The sequence below is a fragment of the Oncorhynchus mykiss genome, chromosome 17, assembly GCF_057628025.1.
Source record: "Oncorhynchus mykiss isolate SJ-2025 chromosome 17, ASM5762802v1, whole genome shotgun sequence".
NCBI lineage: Eukaryota > Metazoa > Chordata > Actinopteri > Salmoniformes > Salmonidae > Oncorhynchus > Oncorhynchus mykiss.
In genome coordinates, this window is record NC_143038.1 from 19,674,563 (window position 1) to 19,686,566 (window position 12,004).

The window sequence follows — 12,004 nt, forward strand, 5'->3', positions numbered from 1 at the left end:
GTTAATCACGAGGGTCCATCGGTAAATACATTAAATAGGGGGGACGTGGCCTTGTCGGTGACATCAGCCCAGCAGACTGTGCCTGGAAAAAGAGGAGAGAGTCTGTGGGAAAAGGGGGGAGGAGTCAGAGAGAGAGAGAGAGAGAGAGAGAGAGAGAGAGACAGACAGACGGACGGAGGGAGGGCGAGAGAGAAAGAGAGAGGTTCACACAGCAGAGAGAGAGGTAGAGCGCGAACACACAGTGTGTGTGTGTGTGACAGAGAGAGAGCAGTGACAAAGAGAGAGCAAGAGAACAGGCACAGAGCGAGAGAGAACGAACAGAGCAAGAGAAAGAGCGAGAACGCACAGTGCTGGACTGCCTGGATATCCTCTTCCATCTGGGAGCCATCTGTGTTTCTTTGGCTCTGGACTCGGCCACACTGGGGCTCACATATGTGGGAACGCAAACACATGCCTGACATATGAAGGCGTGGAGAGGGAGAGAAGACAAAGATAAGAAAGCAAAAGGCACCCCAGCTGAATTAGGACCGACAAGAGCCGACTCTGCTAGGGTGGAGGTAAAAACATATTCCTTCACTTTCTCGTGTGCGCCAAGTGCATTTTCTATTTTTGTTGTATTTAAATCTGTCTCTGTATGCGCGTCGGCGTGTTCAGGGTGTGATTGAGCGAAGGAGAGTGTGTGTGCTTTGTCTACCCCAATTAGCCTCTGTACAGATGGTGCATCATCCCCCTTTTCTTATCTTCTCTTTAGCATTGTCTGCCAAGGGAAGAGAGGGATGCACATGGCTAAGAGTTAGCTTAGCACCAGAAAACTGCTGCCGTTTGAGACCAATTGTCAGCTCAGTGTTGCAAATGACTGTTTGTTATGGCATTGGGTCTGGTTTTGAATTGGAACGGACACTGTAAACGCAGGACTACTTACTAATCGGAGGTTGCTTTGGTCGTTCACGTATTTTCCCAGACGGATGGTAGTCTTGTTTTTAGATTTTTTTTTCAGTTGTTTTGAGTGACAAGTGATAATTTGCTTGTGGGCTGTACTGCCGGGCTATTCCATGCTTTTTAGAGGTAAACCAAATGAACGCGTATGTTGAGGTGACTATGACGAGTCGGTGACGATTTAAGGATATTGCGATCTTTCATGCTTTCCTTATCCTTAAATTGGTACCTGGCAACACGTTGTTAATGAAGAGTACTATCCAGAGTAGGGCACTCCAGCCCTGTTCCTAGAGAGCTACCCTCCTGTAGGTGTTCAATCCAACCCCAGTTGTAACTAACTTGATTCATCTTATCAACCAGCTAATTATTAGAATCAGGTGCACTAGATCAGGGTTGGAGTGAACCTACAGGACGGTAGCTCTCCAGGAACAGGGTTGGAGAGCCATGGTCCAGAGAATACTCGTGTTGCTGACACTGTGTGCAAGGCTCACATTTTTCCATAGCTAATAATGCATTGAAATCGTTAGCAACTCAAGTACATACCTAGTACATGTATTATAGTGTAGGGCAAGAAGAGCTCTGCTGCATCAAAGGGTGATGTCTGGGCATGTTTTGAGGTAAAACAATGAAGGGGAAGGCTAGTCCTATTGGTACAGTGAATGGACTCATCTCTGTGTATTTGTGTTTGCTGGGGTGGAGTGGATGGAGAGGGAGGAATGGAAGGAGAGACAGACAGACAGAGAGGGGACCTGGCAAGTCTCAGCCAAGTAGAGCAGGACTCCACGCCTGTAGGGAGATAGGACTGGGCAGGCTCAAACCATGAAGTCTCATGAGTCTGGGGGCCGGCTGGACATTGTCAGGGGTTGTCACACCCCTGACAGCAGCAGCAGGAGGTGTGTGTGAGAGAGATGGGCCCCCATTTTCTTCCATCTCCACGTGAATTTTCAACAGTTTCAAAGTCGTCATTTGGTTTATATAGAAATATGATACATTTACAATACAGTTTTGAAAAATCCATTCACACACTCATCCACCTACATTCTCTTACCTATGAAGTATGAATTTATACCTAGTCTATACCAATTATTAGTGATTAATTGCTGAGATGAATGAGAAAGATCAGACTTTCATGAAGTCATCGACACCATTAACCTTTGTCCACTCAGCATTAAATCCTTACAATGCTACATTTATTTTCCCCTCCCTCTTTCCATCGCTCTCTTTGGTGTGCACACACACACACACACACACACAGAAGTTCCAAGCAGCTGCTTCAAACATTGTGGAGCAGGAAGCTCTCGAATAGTTCCAGTGATTAGGCCTGTGATATCTAGCCTGGGGGAGGAAGAGGGGTGAGGTGTGTCTGGGGAGGGAGAGGTGGGGAGGAATTGGAGAGTTGGGGATGACCATTCATCTTGTCCTCAGAAGAGGCCCCAATCACAACAATTTGCTCTCTCCAAATGTCAATTTTAGAGCAAACTGTCTATATGTATATGAGGAGTTAGTGTGTGTGTGAGAGAGTGCTTGTGTGTGTGTCTGTGGTTGGGGGAAGATATTGCCTGTGAAATTTGACTGCTCGTGTAAGTGTATGAGCTTGTAAGTTCATGAGTGTGTGTGAATCCCCCCCCCCCCGCCCAACCAGTTTTCCATTGAGGTCCTATGAGGGCCCCCTTCTTTTGAGAAGTGTCATAGGTCTGGCTTGGAGCCTATGACTCTGGTGGAGACTGCTCAGGGTAATGCCTTGTGCCCCAGCCCAGTGACCCAGAACCGCAGGCCTTTGTTCACTGTACTGGTTTGAACAGATATGTTTCCCGTCTGGGGGGGGGGGGAGGGGGGGGGGGGGGGCTAAACGACATGTTTAGCCCCTGAGAAATGGCCCTTAGTGTCAGTGGTCCTTTGAGTGTTGTGTGTGTATAAGAAAAAGTAGTGTATGTGTGTAAGAGAAAGTACGTATGTGATTTTTTTTTTTGGTTCTGTGTGTAGGGAGTACAAATCAAATTGTATTTCTCACGTGTCGATTTACAACAGGTGTAGTAGACCTTACAGTGAAATGCCTACTTACAAGCCCTTAGCCAACAATGCTTTAAGAAGTTAAGAAGAAACATGTGTTAAGTAAAAAATAGAAAAGTAAAATGTAAAAGAAGTTGCAAATAATTAACCAGCGGCAGTAAAATAACAATAGCAATAGCAACATCGAGGCTATACAGGGGGTACCAGTACAGAGTCAGTGTGCGGGGCACCGGTTAGTCGAGGTAATTGATGTAATATGTACTTGTAGGTAGAGTTAAAGTGACCATGAATAGATAAACAGTGTAGCAGCAGCATAAAAGAGAGGTCTGGGCAGCCCTTTGATTAGCTGTTCAGAAGTCTTATGGCTTGAGCGTAGAAGCTGTTAAGAACTATTTTGGACCTAGACTTGGCGCTCCGGTACCGCTTGCCGTGCGGTAGCAGAGAGAAGCCTATGACTAGGGTGGCTGGAGTCGTTGGCAATTTTTAGGGCCTTCCTCTGACACCGCCTGGTGTAGAGGTCCTGGATGGCGGGAAGCTTGGCCCCAGTGATGTACTGGCCGTACGCACTACACTCTGTAGTGCCTTGCGGTCGGAGGCTGAGCAGTTGCCATACCAGGCAGTGATGCAACCCATCAGGATGCTCTCGATGGTGCAGCTGTAGAACCTTTTGAGGATCTGAGGACCCATGCCAAATCTTTTCAGTCTCCTGAGGGGGAATAGGCTTTGTAGTGCCCTCTTCACAACTGTCTTAGTGTGTTTGGACCTTGATAGTTTGTTGGTGATGTGGACACCAAGGAACTTGAAGTTCTCAACCTGCTCCTCTCTGTGTTTGTGTGTAAGAGAAAGTATGTGTGTGATTTGTATATATTAGGTTCTGTGTGTGTAGGGGGTTGCTTTCAAGGGAGACACTGTTTTGTCACGGTGTGTGTAAGTGAGAGGTTGATTCGTAGATAGAAGCTGTGTTAAAGGGAGATTTTGGTTGTTTTATCTACTTACCAAGTCAGACGCAATGTATCTGTCTAGTCCCCTGCTTTTGAGAGGAGCTGGCTACTGTATCAGGATACTTTATGGGACGGCAGGTAGCCTAGTGGTTAGAGCGTTGGACTACTAACCGGAAGGTTGCAAGAGCTGACAAGGTAAAAATCTGTCATTCTGCCCCTGAACATGGCAGTTAACCCACTGTTCCTAGGTCGTCTTAACTGACTTCCCCATTTAAATAAAGGTAAAATACTTCCAGAAATTGTGCTAGGCTAACGATATGCTAACTTCAATAAACTGCACAAAGAGACAAAGATAAACAACCTACATCACGCAGTATCCCTTTAAAGGAGATTGTATTGTTTGGTGTATTTTTTTCCCTTTCCCCATGCATGACCTCAATCAGAACCATGCTCAGGGCCCACAGACACCCAGAGGTATACCTCGCTCTCTCTCTCTTGCTCTCTCTCTCTGTTTTTCTCTCTGTGATCTATCTATCATCCGTGACCTCTACAGAGTGTGTGTGTGTGTGTTGGCTCAGGCCCACCTCACAGGCTGTACGACAGCCACCATCCAACACAAACACTCCTGTCTCTCCTCCCCCCTTTTCTCCCTTACCCTCTCTACACTATCCACTCGCCTCTCACTCCCCTTTTGTTGAACCCCCGCTCTCTTTTTCCTATGTTTCTTACTGTAGCCCCGTTTTCTCTCTCTTTCTTACTGTTGTACTCTATCCTCTCCTCAATGTTCTCTCTCTCTCTTCCTCCTTCTTTCCCTTCCTATTGATCCCTCTCCTTTCTCTCGTCCTTCTTTACCTTCCTCACTTCCTTCCCTCCCTCCTACTCTCCCTCCCTTTCCTCTCAAGTCAGCACATGCCTCCCTTCCAAAGGAGGCTGGTGGGAGGACCTATAAGAGGATGGGTTCATTGTAACGGCTGGAATGGAATTAATGGAACGGAGTCAAACATGTGGTCGCCATTTGTTTGATGTGCTTGATTTTTGTTCCATTTATTCCATTCCAGCCATCCCAATGAGCATGTTCTCCCATAGCTCCTGCCACTAGCGGCCTCTGTTCCACTCCCAGGTTTCTGTTTCACATTACCAAGTATGTCATTAATTATGGCGAGCAAACAAACTCTCTGCGGTCTTCTCTGTCCTATTGTCTATTTTCCTCTCCTAAGCCGTGAGTTATGGACCTGCGACTGACTGTACAGAGAAGCGAGACGCACCCCCCGCTCTGGGCCCCCGAATGTAGGTAGTATAGAGCATAGAAGAACAGTAGTACACTCCCTACACACCCACGTAGAAACACACAATCTTGCGCAATCACGCTTTTAGAAACGCACAATCATGTGCTCACACACCAAAACATGCGAACACACACTGTGTGGAACACCCACACACAATCAGGGCCGGGACGATACCAGCGGATATAACTACTTTAGGAAAACATAATTATGTTGCCATCCAGAGTCACATTTTATTAATTTATCAAGCTATAGCACACAATATTTTGCATACAGCAGGTTTTTGAAAGGACCAAAGAGTTTGATTTGCCTCGTGTTTTAATTTTGGCTATCAAAAAAATATTGCGATACTGGTATCTTCACAGCCCTAACACAACTGCACTGAAACGCACAAATGCATATGCACCCCCCCCCCCCCCCACACACACACTAATTTTCTCCATTGTTCTAAGCACAGCTGGTCCCTTTGTTGTCCTTATCTCTTTCTCTGGCAGAGGAAGTGGAGCTCCAACATTAGGACTGACTTAAAGCCTGTCGCATGCTATCCAGTCGAAACTTGGCGCCCCTGTTCGCGCACACTGTATATTATGATGACATTTTGTGATGTTTTAGTTTGTTTTGGAGTTCGGCAGAGATGTTGCTTCGGATGTTTGTTCACACTACATTTTTCCTTGAGGCAAGTAGAAGTTCGCTTGCACCAAACATCTTAGCCTGATGTAAAATTAAGCGACAAAGGCCTCCCCGGCAAAAACGACAAAATTAATTACACATTTCTTGATTTGTCTTAAATTAATTCAGACTATGTTGAGGAACTGCGCTAGAATGGTGCCGAAGGAGATTGCTGCTGTTTTACGATCCCGTAACCAATTGTGCAATTTTGTATGGTTTTTTTTCGAGTTATTTGTAAGTTATTTTGTACATAATGTTTCTGCCATGGTGTCTTATGACCGGAAATAGCTTCTAGATATCAGCACAGTGATTACTCACCCCATACTGGAGGAATACTTTTTCTTCAACGAGTCAGACGGGAAGGATTTACTTCAGACGCCTGACAAGGCCGTCAATCACCGTCATCTGCAGGAGAAAGAGACGGAGGTATCGTGGACGAAGATCCGGGTGCTTTGTTAGGATCCGTTGCCGAGAGGGTAATCAAACTTTACCATCAGTCCTATTAGCCAAAATACAATCAATTGATAATAAAAATAGATGAACTGCGATCACATATATCCTACCAACGGGAAATTAAAAACGAATGTCTTTATGTTTCACCGAGTCGTGAACGAACGTCCTGAACGAACGACATGAATAACATACAGCTGGTGGGATAGAACAGTGGCCTCTGGAAAGACCAGGGGTGGCGGTCAATGTATATTTCTCAACAACAGCTGGTGCACAAAATATAAGGACGTCTCAAGGTGTTGCTTGCCTGGGTAGAAAATCTCATGATATGATGATATGATATGATATGAATTTACCAAGAGTTTTCATCTGTATTTTTCGTAGCTGTCTACATACCACCACAAACCGATGCTGGCACTAGAGCCGCACTCAATGAGCTGTATACCGCCATAAGTAAACAGGAAAATGCTCATCCAGAGGCGGCGCTCCTAGTGGCTGGGGACTTGAATGCAGGAAAACTCAAATCCGTTTTATCTATTTTCTACCAACATGTTACATGTGCAACCAGAGGGAAAAAACTCTAGACCACCTTTACTCCACACACAGAGACACGTACAAAGCTCTACCTCGCCCTCCATTTGGCAAATCTGACCATAATTCTAACCTCCTGATTCCTGCTTACAAACAAAAACTAAAGCAGGAAGCACCAGTGACCCGGTCAATAAGAAAATGGTCAGATGAAGCAGATGCTAAGCTACAGAACTGTTTTGCTAGCACAGACTGGAATATGTTCCGGGCTCCCGAGTAGCGCAGCGGTATCTGCACTGCATCTCAGTGCAAGAGAGGTCACTACAGTCCCTGGTTTGAATCCAGGCTGCATCACATCTGGCTGTGATTGGGAGTCTCATAGGGCGGTGTACAATTGGCCCAGCGTTGTTCTGGTTTGGCCGGGGTAGGCTGTCATTGTAAATAAGTATTTGTTCTTCACTGACTTGCCTAGTTAAATAAAAAATATTCTGATGACATTGAGGAGTACACCACATTGGTCACTGGCTTCACAAATAAGTGCATTGATGACATCGCCCCCCCCTCCCCCGGCTATGCCCTCCAACAAACCATCAAACAGGCAAAGCATCAATACAGGACTAAAATTGAATCGTACCACACCGGCTCCGCCGCTTATCCGATGTGGCAGGGCTTGCAAACTATTAGACTACAAAGGGAGCTGCCCAGTGACACGAGCCTACCAGACGAGCTAAATTACTTCTATGCTCGCTTGAGAGCATCAGCTGTTCCCGGGCGACTGTGTGATCACGCTCTCCGTAGCCGATGTGAGTAGGACCTCTAAACAGGTCAACTTTCAGAAGAGATGTGTACTCTGAGCATGCGCTGACCAACTGGCAAGTGTCCTCACTGACATTTTCAAACTGTCCCTGCCTGACTGAGTCTGTAATAGCAACATGTTGCAAACCGACCACCACGACCCCTTTGCCTAGAACACTAAGGTAACCTGCCTAAATGACTACCGACCCATAGCACTCACATCTGTAGCCATGAAGTGCTTTGAAAGGCTGGTCATGGCTCACATCAACACCATTATCCCAGAAACCCTAGACCCACTCCAATTTGCATACCACCCCAACAGATCCACAGCTGATGCAGTCTCTGTTGCACTCAACACTGCCCTTTCCCTCCTGGACAAAAGGAATACCTATGTGAGAATGCTGTTCATTGACTACAGCTCAGCGTTCAACACCATAGTGCCCTCAAAGCTCATCACTAAGATAGGGACCCAGGGACTAAACACCTCCCTCTGCAACTGGATCCTGGACTTCCTGACAGGCCGCCCCCAGGTGGTAAGGATAGGTAACAACATATCCGCCATGCTGATCCTCAACACGGGGGCCCCTCAGGGGTGTGTGCTCAGTCCCCTCTTGTACTCCCTGTTCACTCATGACTCCATGGCCAGGCATGACTCCAACACCTTCATCAAGTTTGCCGATGACACAACAGTGGTAGGCCTGATCACCAACAACGATGAGACAGCCTATATGGAGGAGTTCAGAGACCTGGCCGTTTGGTGCCAGGATAACAACCTCTCCCTCAACGTGATTAAGACAATGATTGTAGGTGACAGGAAAAGGAGGTCCACATCACCAAGACAGTTGTGAAGAGGGCACTACAAAGCCTATTCCCCCCTCAGGAGAAAATATTTGGCATGGGTACAGTTGCACCATCGAGAGCATCCTGATGGGTTGCATCACTGCCTGGTATGGCAACTGCTCGGCCTTCGACAGCAAGGCACTACAGAGGGTAGTGCGTACGGTTAGTACATCACTGGGGCCAAGCTTCCCGCCATCCAGGACCTCTATAACAGGTGGTGTCAGAGGAAGGCCTTAAAAATTGTCAGACTCCAGCCACCCTAGTCATAGACTGTTCTCTCTGCTACCGCACGGCAAGCGGTACCGGAGCACCAAGTCTTGGTCCAAAAGGCTTCTTAACAGCTTCTACCCCCAAGCCTTAAGAATCCTGAACAGCTAATCAGAGGGCTGCCCAGACCTCTCTTTTACTGCTGCTACTCTCTGTTTATCATCCATGCGTGGTCACGTTAACTCTACCTACATGTACATATTACCTCGACTAACCTGTGCCCTCGCACATTGACTCTGTACTGGTACCCCCTTTATATAGCCTCGCTATTGTTATTTTACTGCTGCTGTTTAATTGTTTTTTTATTTTCTTCTTAAAGCGTTGTTGGTTAAGGGCTTGTAAGTAAGCATTTCACTGTTGTATTCGACGCGTGTAACAAATACAATTTGATTTGAACTGTACTGTGGCTATTTTGTTGCTACGGTGTCTCGAGGGATAAACGACAGTAATTGTTTCTCTCATTTTGCATGCGAAGGTCTTATCCGGGAGTATGCGAGCACAGACGTTCGGTTACGTCTAGCCGAGTTCTGCTAGAAGCAAAACCGAATGTAGTATGAGGACGCCTTAACCCATATCTCAACCCCAGTGGATTAGTACATACATGGGCCTACTCTGGCACACACCTGGGAAATGGGCACATATGGCTGGCTGATGATTAATGGGGCATTGCATGAATGTGGAAATAGTTATGTCTCCGTGTGTATTTTTATTCACTCCACCCTCATTCCCTAGGTCACGGGTTTCATGTTGAAGTTGCAGAGAGAATATTAGGCGTATTAGTGCTCTCTTGAAAGCTACTTCATGAATCAAGTAAATTGGCAAATAAATTGGGTAAGGATAAGCCTACATTGCACGTGAATAGGCCTGTAGGCTACACGTCAATGCAAGACAGTAGGTTATAAGTCCAACATTACACTGCAATGCTTTACACACACACACACACACACACACTCTAGGGCTATTCTCCTGGCTTGCGACCAACCATTTAAGAACTTTGAAAATGTCGAGTTCAGGGGGGTATACTCCGAACATATCTGACTATCACTTGTATTACTCATCTTCTGTTGTTTTCCCTCTGTGTCTACGTGCAAGTATTCCACCGTCATAATTTGCGTTGTGAAAACCAAGGCTTATGAATGCGTTGAACACAGCCTGTGGCGTATTGAACATCTGGCTTTGATTGGCCCTCCTCTTTGCCTTGGTGGAGCTGTTCATATTAGTCCTCCCTCCTTGCACCTGGTCTCAAACGCGCTTGCCTTTACTAGCCTCTCTCGTTCCTGTCGAAAGTTCGTATTCAATTTTATGGACAACACTGCCTTAGTTTGTTCAATCAGGCTGTAATACACAATTAATTGGTGTATAGACACATCCTGAAATGAATGCCTGCAGTATCGTGTAAATGGTCACTACAAGCCAGATTTTAAACTTACTCTTATTTTAGACATAACTACAGGAATGTATTAATGAAAATGGTATATTCAAGTTTTCAATCTTCAAAAACATCTAAATATATATGTATATTTTTTTAAAGGTATAGATTGTTCTCCATCCTCCCCTGATTCAGAATATTTTAATTGTCATGGCATGCTTTGTTCAATAGCTATTGATGAGAGAACCAAATAGGCCTATCCAATATAAAACTAACTTTAGCTTGGTGCCAAAGCAAACCATATAAGCTACCTACCGACTCTAAGTGATGTTAACATTACTATCCTGTGGATATTTTTTGATTCAAATTTTGAGCAGCTGAAGGACAAACCGCACAGACAACCGAGTAAAGCTAGAAGCATGGTCATTCATACTTATTGTACTTCAGGGAGCAGAGTAGAGCCACAGATAGATATTTCACTAGATTTATAAATCTGAAGCATCCGGTTGGCGTTTCCTCTCACTACCAAATATGGTAGTGAGAGGAAGCCCACTGGCGGGCAGTGGGAGAAGATGATTCGAGATGGATTTTGGCCTACATTCTGCAAATGTTATCATCGATTCAACATTTATTCCCAAACTAGAATCTTTAATGAACAGAGTGGACCAAGTTTTGTAGACTTTACCCGTTGCAAAAGTTAACATTTTTTAAATCGCGCAGATTGGAAGCGAGTGCAAAAGGCAATTTGAGTTATTGCACACAATCACGTCACAGAGCAGGTTTATACAGAACGTACCGCGTCTTCCGACAACCAATCATGTCAATGTGGAGCTATACCGAGCCTATGCAACGTACAAAACAAATGCTGTATGGTACTTGATTTGGCCTCCGCAGACCTCTGGAAGCTTCACAGCTTCATCACACCCTCTATGCGGAGCCTCCGAACCACATTGCCGCTTTAAGTTTAAATGTAGCCGATTAAACTCCGCTCCACCATTTACTATGGAGTTGAGCGGCGACGATGTGTGTGCAGACTTGAGCAATTACACACATTATTCTGTGTCATTGCAGGCTATTTTGGGGGGTTCAGAAACAAGTTGTTTTTGATTACTTCGTTTTATGTCACTTCGGGGCTCCAGTCCGATGGGTACACTAGTGGACACTCAGCTCGGCTACTTTACATGTCATTTTATTAAACATTCTGGCTTGTAAGGATACTTTTCAGGGTTTTGTAGTCATTCGTTTTAGGCGGTAGATACCAACTAATTGGGTTTTACAGGCTGATTAATAAGACTAACGCTGCCTGTGCCTGCTGTAGTAGACTAGTGTCACACGCATTTTGCATCGGAGCTGCCTCTCTCTGACTCTGTCTGACATGATAAAAAAAAAACGAGTGCTGTCCAGGCCAGCAGGTTAAGTGGAATGTCAGGCGGTTCGTAATGAATAGGAGCCGCTTTGTCTGACCCTTCCATAGACAGAAGAAATCAAAAGCACGCACCACTCTCAGATTTACGACCGCGCGCAGTGTCAAGGGAGTTTTAGCAATGTGTTTTGCGAGCCGGATCGTTAATCAAACAGTGGCGGCAGAAAGTTGAGGTAAAATCCGACGGGACGACAACACTACTCGCGCTGCTTCCCCGGTTTTTAATGTGTCATGTAATTGTCGGTGGTCGTTTTTCATGGGCGCAGCTGGAGTTGAAAGAGACATCAGGGTGGTGGGGACTCGGATGATTGTTTGCAAGCAAATCAATTTGGCACGGAGAGGTGAGAAGGGCTGTAACCCTATAAGCAGATAATCTACTGGGCAATGAGAAGGAGTGCTGCTGGTGTGGGAATGGGGGGTAGAAGGGGTATATGTGAAGGATGGGAATAGAGGGTATGTCACTTCATTCAGTGTGTGATTTTTGGTTTTTGGA

The 12,004-nt window shown here is 45.7% G+C and overlaps 1 protein-coding gene across 2 annotated transcripts in view; it reads left to right on the forward strand.

The window, feature by feature from the left end:
• Nucleotides 1–12,004, forward strand: part of LOC110493903 (protein CBFA2T2) — a 50,755-nt gene that overhangs the window by 17,175 nt on the left and 21,576 nt on the right. Inside the window, exon 1 of one of the 2 annotated variants that reach the window (XM_021568490.3) lies at nt 130–557. The exons of the other annotated variant lie outside the window; for it this stretch is intronic. The gene's annotated coding sequence lies outside the window, so the exon portion shown is untranslated. Of the gene's footprint in view, nt 1–129; nt 558–12,004 lie in introns of those variants that run through there. 2 annotated transcript variants of the gene reach the window in all.